The sequence below is a fragment of the Myxocyprinus asiaticus genome, chromosome 34 (genome assembly GCF_019703515.2).
Source record: "Myxocyprinus asiaticus isolate MX2 ecotype Aquarium Trade chromosome 34, UBuf_Myxa_2, whole genome shotgun sequence".
Lineage (NCBI taxonomy): Eukaryota > Metazoa > Chordata > Actinopteri > Cypriniformes > Catostomidae > Myxocyprinus > Myxocyprinus asiaticus.
This window is the reverse complement of record NC_059377.1, coordinates 1,585,576-1,598,988: the sequence shown is the minus strand read 5'-3', so window position 1 is coordinate 1,598,988 and position 13,413 is coordinate 1,585,576. Positions and strand designations below refer to the sequence as shown.

Sequence of the window (13,413 nt, the reverse complement as noted above, 5' to 3'; positions counted from 1 at the left end):
AATAAAGTGGAGCGAGGTTAACAAAATCTTCCTCAGATGGGCCTGGGTAGCTCTGCAAGCAAAGATGCTGACTGCCACCCCTGGAATCGCAAGTTTAAATCCAGGGAGTGCTGAGTGACTACAGCCAGGATTCCAAAGCAACCAATTGGCCCGGTTGCTAGGGTGGGTAGAGTCACGTGGGTTACCTTCCTCATGGTCGCTATAAGGTGGTTCTCACTCTTGGTGGGGCAAGTAGTAAGTTGTGCGTGCATGTCGTCGTGAATAGCGTGAGCCTCCACACGCACTAGGTCTCCGCAGTAACACGCTCAGCAAGCCACATGACAAGATGTGCGTGCTGACTTTCTCCACCCGGATCGAGGCGAGTCACTGCGCAACCACGAGGAATTACAGTGCATTGGCAATTGGGCATGCCAAATTGGGGAGAAAAGGGGCTAAAAATATATATATATATATATTCTTCCTCGGATGTCATGTACGTTATTTACACGTGTCGCAGGGCTCATTGTCTTGGTTCGCTCAGTTGCAGCGTGTGCAGTACAATGTGACAAAAAGCAATAATGGTTCACACTGTTTTGAACTACACTCACGCTATTGTACTGTATAATGTAATTAAGTTAAATCAGAAACTTTATCATGTAATCATGAACACTGCCGTCCTATGTGACTGTACCTCCTATAATTTTACCTTAAAATTACAATCATGGCAACAAATATAAGTTGAATACCATGTATAAATTATGGAGGGAGTGTGATGCTCTGGGCAATGTTCTGCTGGGAAACCCAGGTCTGGCCATTCATGTGGATGTCAATTTGACACGTGCCAGCTACCTGAATATCGTTGTAGACCAGGTACACCCCTTCATGGCAATGGTATTCTAATGGTATATTTCCTGATGGCAGTGGCCTCTTTCAGCAGGATAATGTGCCCTGCCATTATGAAGAGTTCAAGTTGTTGCCCTGGCCTCCAAATGCCCCATATTTCAATCCGATTGAGCATCTGTGGGATGTGCTGGACCAACAAGTCTGATCCACTGCGGTGTCTTGTCTTGGTACCAGATACCATAGGACAACTTCAGGGGTCTTGTAGAGTCCATGCCTCAGCGCGTCAGCGCTGTTTTGCCGGCACCCAGAGGACCAACAGCATATTAGGCAGGTGGTCGTAATGTTTTGGCTCATCAGTGTGTGTGTGTGTGTGTGTGTGTGTGTGTGTGTGTGTGTGTGTGTATTTTATATACTGTGTGTATGTGTATGTGTATGTGTGTGTATATATATGTATATATATATGTATATATATATATATATATATATATATATATATATATATATATATATATATATATATATATATATATGTATAAAATATATCACTGATTTAGCAAAAAGGCTCTATCTTTCAGGACTGAAAATCTGTTTATCTGTTAATTTTCAGTGCATTTTGTCAACTTTAATCTGTTGAGCATTGACTTGAACTCTAAAAGAGATAGTTGAATGAAAAATTCTGTCATCTCCTAAGCTGGTGTCACACTAGCTGACTCCAAACAACTCTATTTTGACATAGGGTGTCACCCTTGTTTTGAAGAGATCTTGCACTCTTCAGTCGAAAGTATAACACATGCCGATTAATAATGGTGGAGGGGTGACCGACATGCTTTACTCCCCTTAAGGCCTTTGCACACCAAATTGTCGTGAATTGTCGCCGCAATGAATATTTTGAGTAGAAACAATATATTTTTTCAACTGCTATTCATACCTGGGGCTAACATTCGTGTGGCAACAAAGCAAGTTTTTTTTTTTTTTTTTTGTGAGAGTCAATTTTTGTTTTGTTTTTTTCCCGGTTATGAAATGCCCTGACCAATAAAATATGAGCTTTGGATCACATGTTAGAAGCTGCTGCAGTTACCAAATATAATAATCACACACATTCAAACTATAAATCCCTCTCCACTGCCCCTCCCCGAGAGCCCTCTACAAAGGTTAGATAGCTGCCCCACTTCATATCAAACACCCTCAGGTTGCCCAGCCTTCTATCTGACATCTCCTCAAATGCTGCCACCCTGCCCATCTCCGTGCACCACTCCCGAAATGAGGGCACACCAGCCAACTTCCATCCCCTCAGAATGATCTGTCTACCGATCATGACACTGGTCAGGACCCAACTTTCCATGTGTTTATTCACTATATTGATGACCGCCCCATCACCCAAAATACAGAGCCTGCGGCAAAATGAAATTTGAGTGCCCAATACGTCACACACAAAACTCTGACCCTTAAACCAAAATTCTTGGATCTTAACACACCACCAAAAAACATGGGTTGTGTCTCCATCTGCTTATTGGCATTGCCAGCAGGTGGGTGTGTCTTTAAGACCAAGACTATACAATCTATAGGGGGTCCAATAGAATCTTTGTAATATCTTGAATTGCATAAGGAGCACCCTTGCATCTCTAGAAGCAGACTTGACATGTAGCAATTCTGTAGCATAAGATCTAAAAAACTCCACGGCAAAGCCATCTGGCCCCAGAGCCTTGCCTGTAGGCAAGACCTTAATTACCTCGCCAAGGTCCTCCAAGGTTATCTTAGAATCAAGATAATTTTTTTGCTTGGCTGTCAGTTCTAATGGTTTCATAAAGTTTCTACTATCCTCTTCAGTAGACGAAGACATGGAACTATAGAGATCAAGATAGAATTCTTTAAAAGCATTATTAATATCAATGGCTGAGGTAAATATTTCACCACCAGCAGATTTCACTGAGAGAATGGTAGAAAAAGACTTGCCCTTGAATAGCCAAAACTCCACCTTCCACGACAAAATAGTATTATATCTGTATTTCAATCGGGTCAATTCTCTGAGGCCATCCGATGACATTCGGCACTTCAGCTCTGCCTCGGCACTTTTAATATTCCCTTCAAACTCCACGAGTTATCGTGCTTCGGATGGTCAATGAGGCATACTGTATGATCAGGCCCCTAAGAACTGCCTTAAATGCCTCCCAAGCCACGCCCACAGAGGATACTGAGGATCAGTTGGTCTCCATATAAACATTGATTTCAGCTTTTAACATATGTTGGAATTCAGGATTTTGCAAAAGGGATACATTAAAGTGGCAACTATGTGATTTTCTTTTCTCCATATGTGGCAACAACACTAAACTCACCAGGGCGTGATCTGAGACTAAAATGTTTCCAATTGAGCACTCGACAACAGATGAAATGAGGGACTTAGATATAAAAAATATATATATATTCTATTCTAGAATAAATATTATGGACTGATAAAAAAAAATTATAGTCCCTACGAGATGGGTTCAAAAGTCTCCAAATATCTGCAAGATTTTTACACATCCTGTGAAGCGTCAATGTTGCTCTAGGGGGCTTACACACTTTTGCTTCATTATGGTCAAGGACTGAGTCCATCAAAAGATTAAAGTCTCCTCCCAGTATATTATATCATGAGGGGTGCCAGCGGCTTGCAACACCCCTCAAGATCTATAAAAAAGCCCTGATCATCAATGTTAAGTGCGTAAATATTAGCCAAAATAAGACTTTACCCCTCAATTCCTTGTAGAAACACTATATCATATTCCTTACTCTTAAGAAGAGAAGTAACCTTTCTTCTTTTTATGGGGTGCCCCAACCCATTCACATTCCACGTGGAGAGAGACAATCCACTCATATTAACATCTGACATTTTGACATATGAGAAAAAATAGATTGTGTGTCAAAAACAAAATTATAAAGACCACATTCCAACATAACCAAACAAACAGAACAAAGAAAAACGTGCGCATTAACCCCAACCGTCGTCCATCCCTCTAAACTCAAACCTACGATATATATACGGTATATATACCTACGAGAGCCCCCGTGACAACTTTGCCGTCGAATTGCTCAAGTCCGGTGTTTCTATACAAATTTTTTGAGACAAAACAATTACACAACAAAAGATTATCTATAAAACAAACTCTGGCCAAAAGGCGGAATAAACATAAAAACTGTGTAGATCCATCCACATAACTGTCCCGAAGGTGTGTTCCTCCACAAAACAAACTCTAGCCGCTAGGCGGAACCAGCACAAAAAGAAGAAGATAGAAAAGGCGCTCATTTTCCTCGGACAGTCAAACGAATGTTCAGTGAGCCGGCCCATTCGGCTGCTACATGAGTGCAACAAATGACCTAATCACTCCAATGTCTTGCAAGAAATACTCCACAAAACACACTCCAGCCATTAGGAGGCATAAGCACAAAGAACGTGCAGATTCACTGTCCCGAAGGCATAAGCACAAAGAATGTGCAGATACACTGTCCTGATGGAGTTACTCCACAAAATAAACTCCAGCTGCTTGACCGAACCAGCACAAAAAGAAACAAAGAAAACATTCAGTTCCCTCGAACAGTCAAGTGAATGTTCAGTGAGTCGGTCCATTCAGTTACAACGTGAGTACAACAAAATAAATTACTCCATTGACTGTATGAAGGACATCGCTTGCTGGGGACATGTGAATGTTTAACGGCCATCCTTAGCATCTATTCTCAATTTGGCCAGGAACATTAGTGCAAAAGCGACCTTCCATTGATGTAAACGTTTCTTGCATTCTTTGAATTGATCACGTTTCTCTCTTGTCGAATTCGCAAAGTCTGGGAACAAGAAAATGCTGTGGTTCTTCCAAGAAAGCCTTCCTTTACTCCTCGCCTCACGTAACACGAGATCTTTTTCGGATGATCTCAGAAATTTGGCCAGAATTGATCGGGCCTGTCTCAGTGGATCGCCGAGCCGGAACCCTGTGAGCTTGCTCGATTTCCAGCTTGTGGCCTGTTATGTCAAGCTGACTCAGAAAGAGCCTGTCCAGGAATTTCACCATATCCTGACCCTCTTTGGCCTCAGGAATTCTAACAATACGGACATTATTCCGCCGGCTACGGTTCTCCATATCCTCCAACTTCTCCCAGATGTGCTCCAAATCCACCTTGGTTGCTAGCAGATTAGCATTAGCAGATTTGAATTCTTTGATATATTGTCCTCCTAGAACAGTTATGGAACGAATTGTATCGAATCTCACCGGTTTATGACATTTATAGTGTTAAAACTAGCAAAGTGCGCAGAGCTCGCCTTTCACACGTCTGAACCTCACATGGCAACACGTGAATTGTCATTAGCAGTATTTAAGCATCTAATAGTGGGTCTAACTGAAGATGGGTTTTGTTGGTTGAGATTAGTGTTTTATTGCTTGCATTATACAGACTCTTGGATGTCACGTTTAATTCGTGACATGCAGGTTTTTGAACAAATGTAAATAACACAGGTAGATGTATATGGCAATTGTCAGAGTGTAGGGAATGAGAGAGGCTCAGGACCCAAGCACAGAGTTAAAAATAAAGGAATTTATTAATACAAACAAAAGGACAAAAATTAAACCAAAACTCCCACAAGGGGGGAAAAAAAGCATAAACTACCCCGTAGGGGAAACAGACAATCCAGGCTAGGGCAGAGGAGAACGGGGCACAGGACCGACTGGACCGAGCTTGGACGAAACAGGACTGACAAACAGGGCCGACATAGGGGAACAAACAAGACGAACTGGCACTGGACAGCACACACGATTAGGCTGAAATAGGGAGAGAAATCAAATGGGTTAACTGGACAGGTGAGGCAAATGAACTAATATTAAGCAAACAAGGAGGTGGGGTATGACGTAAGACAGAGAGACACACTGCGATACAGAAACAAAACAAAGCCACATGCTCTCACAAGACAACAAAACACCCGAATGGCATGAGCGCACATCGCCAAGACAATGAGGCAATATACGCCCATGCCAACCGACAACCAAGATGAGAGAATGCATAGCAATGCTGAACAAAGTGATGCCAGGCATTCTCACACTAAATGAAACCTGAGCGTACATCGCAAGGCAAACGCCATGTTGCTGGACAGGAGTCAGAGGACTGGCGGTGGCCACTGGACAGTGGTCAGAGGACTGGGCAGTGGCTGCTGGACAGGGTTCAGGAGGGAACGGCTCAGGGGCAGAGCCGTGGAAGGCTCAGGGGTGGAGCCGTGGAAGGCTCAGGCACTGGCCACAGCAGGGAAACGACCTCCTTGGTCGTGAGCACTGGCAGGGACAGGGGAACAGTCTCAGTGGCTGTGAGCACAGGCAGTGACAGGGGAACAGCCTTCGTGGCTGTGAGCACAGGCAGTGACAGGGGATTGGCCTCCGTAGCAGGGAGCGCTGGCAGCGACTGGGGAACAGCCTCTGTGGCCAGGAGCGCTGGCAGCGACTGGGAAATGGCCTCTGTGGCCAGGAGCGCTGGCAGTGACTGGGGAATGGCCTCCGTGGCCGCGAGCACTGGCAGTGACTGGGGAATGGCCTTCGTGGCCGGGAGCGCTGGCAGTAACTGGGGAACAGCCTCCATGTACAGGAGTGCTGGCAGTGACTGGGGAAGAACTGCAGCAGTGGGCTTGGCCGAGGTGTCCACTTCCGTGTGGGGGGTGCCCTCGTCCTTGGGTTGGGATGAGGAATGGAAGTCCTCCAGGACGCAGGCTGAAACAAACTCCTCCCATGTCATAGCCTGCCTTACTGCCTCGAGAAAACTCCATTCTCATCCCGATCTGGGACATAAGATCTAAAAGGTTCGCTCAGACCTGCCCAAAATAGATCGATTAGGCAGGTCTGATCGTATCACAGACCCGAGGACAATGATAAAAACTCAAGGGCATACCCCCACACGGACTTGTCCTCCTGCCGTATCCTGCGCATCTCCTTACGTGCTCTACACACTGGCAGGCAGGAGAACCAGTTTAAAAAAAAACTCTGCTGGGTCCATTCTGGCCAGTTCGTTCTGTCACGGAATGCAGAGGCAGGACCCAAAAGCAGAGTCAAAAAATAAAGGGATTTATTTAAAAAAAAACAAAGGTTAAACCCAACATAAACTCCCACAAGGGGGAAAACAAACATAAACTACCCCGTAGGGGAAACAGACAATCCAGGCTGGGGCAGAGGAGAACGGGGCACAGGACTGACCGGACTGAGCTAGGACAAAACAGGACCGACATAGGGGAACAAATAAGACGAACTGGCACTGGACAGCACACATGAGGAGGCTGAAATAGGGAGAGAAATCAAACGGGTTAACAGGGGACAGGTGAGGCAAATGAACTAATAATAAGAAAACAAGGAGGTGGGGTATGACGTAAGACAGAGAGAAACGTGGCGATACAGAAACAAAACAAAGCCACGTGCTCTCATAAGACAAATGGCATGAGCACACATCGCCAAGACAATGAGGCTATATACGGTCATGCCAACCGACAAACAAGACGAGAGAATGCATAGCAATACTGAACAAAGCGATGCCACGCATTCTCACGCTAAACGAAACCTGAGCGTACATTGCGAGGCAAACACCACGGGATGCATGCAACAGGCGACAAAACAAGACAGGACGCCTGTGCGAGATTTCGACCACACACACACCCGACACCTTAGAGTGACTGAACCTCAGCACAACATAAAGACAGCTCGCAACGCGATCGCGACGTGCAGCACACCTGTGTTTGCGTGAGACAGACAAACTATTGACGCGAGTGCATATTGCCAAGATGACATAAGCACGATGCACCCACATCAGTAACAGACAGACATGGAGCACAAGTATCCAGTTCCTGACACAGACCGAAACTGAACCAGACAGGAAGTCAGGATCCAGACACCGTGCTCCCAACATGAAACAAGACAGACCGAAGAGCGCACGGCAGGGAATACAACTGAGACCGCGCACTAACACAAGACAGACATGGGACGATAATGCCACGGTCCTGTCAGAGAAAATCCCAGACTGACAGAGTGACAGGACCGTGACAGCAATAAGATATGATCTTGTTTCAATTGACAAAATGTTTTACTCTCAATATATGTGTGTATTACACACTGATTTTAAACAAATGTACACAACACAATTATTTTAAAGCATATTATAATTTTTAAAGCATGATTTTCAACCACTTTTTCATTTGAACTGCTCAATGAGGGCTTTTGAGACATTACATACATTTTCTGTTACAGCATAATTTTCTGTAAAGCTGCTTTGAAGCGATGTGTTGTTGTGAAAAGCGCTATACAAATAAAAATGACTTGACACTTGGATGTACATGGCAAGAAGTTATTATCAGTATTGTTCCAATTGATAATGTTTGTTTTAAAGTTAATATAATTTTTCAAATCACCTCTCTGACTGTGGTGAAGCCTATACATGGTTAGTCATGCACAGTGTCCTGGAGGTGAATTGAAATAGTTTGTGAAAGTGGCTTGAAAGGTTTATTTCTCATTGAGCAAATCAACATCAAACTCTTCATCACTGCTCCAGCTTGTAGAGAATGTGTTTTATTTTTTCGATTGGCTCGCCATAGAACTTGGTTGTTCTCATCTGTGATTGGCGGAGGGCAGCCCTGCTGAAACGTGCTTTGCGTCAGCTATCATACTGGGGTAAAATTGCTTTGCTGTTTGTAAAGGTGTTTGTAAAGGTTTAAATGTGCTAACAACGATCATTCACCTCGCTTTTAATGTGAAAGGGCCATTCGTGGGCGATTCTTTCGCATTATCACTTCGCCTCTGTTGTGCAAAGGCCTTTACTCACCTCATGTTTTGGAAACACATGCATTTTTTCATCAATGGAACTCAAAAGGAGATGCTAGGCAGAATGTCTCAGTCACTATTCACTTTCATGTGAAAAAGATGTGAATGGTGACTGGGACTAACATTTTGCCTATCATCTCCTTTTCTGTTCCATATGAATTTCTCACTTCTGTGGACTTGGAACAACTTGAGGTCACGTGATATGACATCAATTTTTGCATGAACTGTTCTTTTAACTATCTGTTTAAGTGTTTGTTAAAGGTATTTGACAAGAACAACAATATAATGTAAACTGACGTCACACTAGCAGACTCGGAACAACTCTATCTGGGTTGGGGATGATCACACTTAGTTGTTGCTGATCTTTTCCTTCTTGTCGGTGAGCCTGTCACACTTACTGGTTAAAAACGGAGGGAAGGCGTCACACTTAAAGACTGCTTTTGACTTTTCTCAACGCTTCACTGTCATGCCTAATTTTTGCACCCAATGAACCTTTTTTAATATTACTCCAAGAGTCTGCAGGATCTGCTATGTTAGGTTGTTTGTTAAAGACATCTTTTATTGAGAACACATAGCAAAAAGAAAGTGCATTCTTTCACACGTTTATTGTCACATTGTGCAAAGAGCTGGGCAGCAAAAGTGTGTCATTTGAAAGTGAACTATTCAAACGTATACACCGATCAGCCACAACATTAAAACCACCTGCCTAATATTGTGAAGGTCCCCCTCGTGCCACTCAAACAGCGCCAACCCGCATCTCAGTATAGCATTCTGAGATGATATTCTTCTCACCACAAATGTACAGAGGGTTATCTGAGTCACCGTAGACTTTGTCAGTTCCATCCAGTCAGGCCATTCTCTGTTGACCTCCCTCATCAACAAGGCATTTCCATCTGCAGAACTGCCGCTCACTGGATGTTTTTTTGTTTTTGGCACCATTTGGAGTAAATTCTAGAGACTGTTGTGTGTGAAAATCCCAGGAGATCAGCAGTTACAGAAATACTCAAACCAGCCCGTCTGGCACCAACAATCATGCCACGGTCCAAATCACTGAAATCACATTTTTTCCCCATTCTGATGGTTGATGTGAACATTAACTGAAGCTCCTGACCCGTATCTGCATGATTTTATGTACTGCACGATTTTATGTACTGCACTGCTGCCACACGATTGGCTGATTAGATAATCGCATAGATGATTGTTGGTGCCAGACGGGCTGGTTTGAGTATTTCTGTAACTGCTGATCTCCTGAGATTTTCACACACAACAGTCTCTAGAATTTACTTAGAATGGTGCCAAAAATAAAAAAAACATCCAGTGAGCAGAAGTTCTGCAGATGGAATTGCCTTGTTGATGAGAGAGGTCAACAGAGAACGGCCAGACTGGTTCGAACTGACAAAGTCTACGGTAACTCAGATAACCGCTCTACAATTAAGGTGAGATGAATAGCACCTCAGAATGCTGTTCTGAGATGCGGGTTGGTGCTATTTTGGCTGCATGATATTACACAATATTAGGCAGGTGGTTTTAATGTTGTGGCTGATCGGTGTATTAAAGTACCATGAATTTAAATAAAACAAAAGTCCAAACTTATAAGGTATGCATATTTATACATAATGTTATATAAATGTAGATTGCAATATATTTATGTAATCTAAAGCTGTATACAAATATAAAGCTTACATTTACGTTAAATAAAATAATATTAAATAAGTCCCAAGTACTAAATGTAAAAGGTTTTACAAATGTATTGTTATACTGTGCAAAGATCTGGGCAGCAGAAATGTATTTCTTTTAATGGTCTGTCATGATATGACATATTAGATATGTCACACAAACATACTTATTGACTCCAAAGAGCAATAAACTTCTCCAAATGCACCGTCCACTAGCGCTTTCCAGACTCCATGGTTTATTTGCAGGGGGAAAAACCGCTACCGTCCTCCGGGAAAAACACTCTTTCATTCATGAACTGCACTCATTGGTCACTGCCTTGGTGACCCATAGCCAGTGATAATTTCAAGCAAGCCAGATGTGTTTTTTAAGCCATTAACTCAGTAGGGAGTCCTGACGGTCAAGTGATTAAAACCTCCCGCTGAGAGACGCTAATGTGTGCTCCGTCTCCCTCTGCCTGGTCGGTGATTATGTAAATAAAGCTAACACCTGAAAATCGTTGGAAAGATCAGCTAGTGAGATGCCGGCTTAAGTCAGCCCTGGATTGCATCATGTCTTTTTGGGAAACAAGTGACTGAAGGAAAGGCCAATAATGTAGGCTGTATACTTAAAAAACCATTCCATGTGAATAAAATAAGAGGTAAGAATTGAGAAATGTAGCCCCACGAGAGATTTAGGTGAGATTGTTGAGTTTTACCTGTTTGGGAGAAAATGTAACTCCCTTTTAGCACCACTCAGTGTACATTTCTTCTTAGAACTGCCGTGACGTAATGTAATTTTGCAAAATGTTGCCAGAGTAAATTTGCACGAGATCAGGATGAAGTAGCAAGTGCTCTAGATTTTTATTTAAATTTATTTTAAATTTATTTCTTTTATTTCCGTTAACAGTTTGATTACTACTGAGATGCAGGTAAGCCCATAGTGTTGCAGTAACCATGTTTACGTGCACTTAAGATAACTATTTATTCCAGGGTTTTTGCAGAAAGTGGCATTCTAAAACATCATGTAAACGAGAACACTGTTTTCCTTACGCCGTTTAAAGGATTAAGAGAAAGTGGTTTAACACACCCAGGTTTCTCACTCCCGGAGAAAACCGTTTATTAGTAGCATTCACGTGGAACAGATTGTTGGAAATTATGTTGCTGTGGAGAATGCCGCATGTATGCGGGAGTAAAGAGAAAGCTGCAAACAGCTTATGTAAACAGTGATATAGGCTCAGCCTCAGACAGCACGCCCACACACCGCCCACAGTCCGTGCTCTAACCGTGTGATGCACATAGCACACAAAATTGGAAAACGCTTACTCGAACTACTCAGCGCAAGTCTTATTGGCTAGTTTGATGGAACTTCTATGAGCAGAAGCACACAGGGCTTTTCATCGGTCTGCCTGGAGACAGAATCGTGTTCACAAGTTTCCGCGTTAAGACAAGGAGCGCTTTTGAGGACAAAATAATCACCAGATTTGTCCAAGTTTTCCAGGTTAGTGACGTAAAATTTTTTAAATATATTCAGAATTTTGTTTGAGGTATGTAGCAGAAAATAAATCGGATATCCTCAAGCATAACTACATACTCTACTTTGTTTACTTAGTTATGTCTGTAAAATACTCTGTGATAAGGGTTTGTGAGCTGTACTTGCATTCTTTACATATTTCCCACTATTTTCCCTTGTGTTTTCTGTGCAATTGCTTGCGGTGAATGTTACACCATTAAATTATTTATTTCCCCATGTCAGTCTTTTATTATGATACGGTACTGTATATCCTGTATAACTCTGCCCCTAAACCACACGTAATGACAAAATCGACTGTGATTGATCACTTTACATGTCAGTTATAGGGCTTTTTCTGTCTAAGTTGGCAGTTCTTGGCCAATATAAGTTGCTATCGGTCCCAGACCTTTCCTGTTTCAAACAGTGATGCTACACGGTATAATGCCACGGTCCCATCTATATGTAGTGTCATATTTTTTTTTTACTTTGTTGATAAAGTCTTGAGAGTTCGTGTTTGACGTTTTTTCTAAGAATGGCACTAGGACGTTAGCTAGGTATTTCTTGATGATGTAGGTCACAAAGTTGTTGCTGCTGACGGATTTTGTCTGTCAAGGATTTCCCAGGAAGCAGCACAATTGCTGTGTTAAGTCAAAAGGAATCAACAACCTTCTTCCTGTAGCCATTTATGGGGTCCCTTTTTAATTCCCTTTATGTATAAAGGTTGCTGTTTTTATTTCTTCAGACTTGGTTTTTTGAGACATCGAGTCCTAAGAATGCTCTGATCGATCGACCACTGATCGGTATCGGCCGATGTTCACGTTCTATATATAACTCGATTGGCGGTCTCATAATTTGGCCAATCGCATAAACCAATCGCCCATGTTGCACAAAAGACGCACAGCTCCTTTAAGACTTCAGCATCATGACAACAGACTTGCTTCAGCAGTAAAGAACGATGCAGTGTAATACGTGTGGCATATATGAAAAGCTTGTGAACAATTGTTTACGCGACACAGCACAGGAAAACAGGCGCGTGCTGTGAAACAAGTGATAAAAGAACTAATATTATGTATTTATAAATATAATAATTCTATATTCAGTATATTGATACTATACTGTGATGTATTAAATATAATACAAAAATAAATCAAATATAAATAATATAATAATGAATAACAATAATTATATGAAATAGTGAAAATGAATAAATAACCAAAAATGTCACATTAAGTTTTTGACTTCATGTTGACACTAAGCCTCATTGTTTGTTGTCTTCTATCCTAATGAAGACAATATTTTGTGTAAGCCTGCTTATTTTAAAGGCCTATTAAAAAACCTTTCATTTAAATTGATATATATATATATATATATATATATATATATATATATATATATATATATATATATATGTATATAGTGCTTGTTTATTTGATAATCAATTAACCAACCTAATTAGGGGTTCAAGCGCTTAGCGCTGAAACCATATTGTATTTAAGATTTTTATTATTATTAGGGGTTCAAGCATTTAGTGCTGAAACCCTATTGTAATTGTTAAGATTTGTATTATTATTATTATTCCACCATAAAACTGATCAGGCAGAGCAAACCGTAAGGCCTAGAG

The 13,413-nt window shown here is 41.9% G+C and overlaps 1 protein-coding gene across 8 annotated transcripts in view; it reads left to right on the top strand.

Moving 5' to 3' along the window:
* LOC127425139 (F-box/LRR-repeat protein 19-like) overlaps window positions 1-13,413 on the top strand; it is a 162,348-nt gene that overhangs the window by 115,442 nt on the left and 33,493 nt on the right. The gene's annotated exons all lie outside the window — the stretch shown is intronic.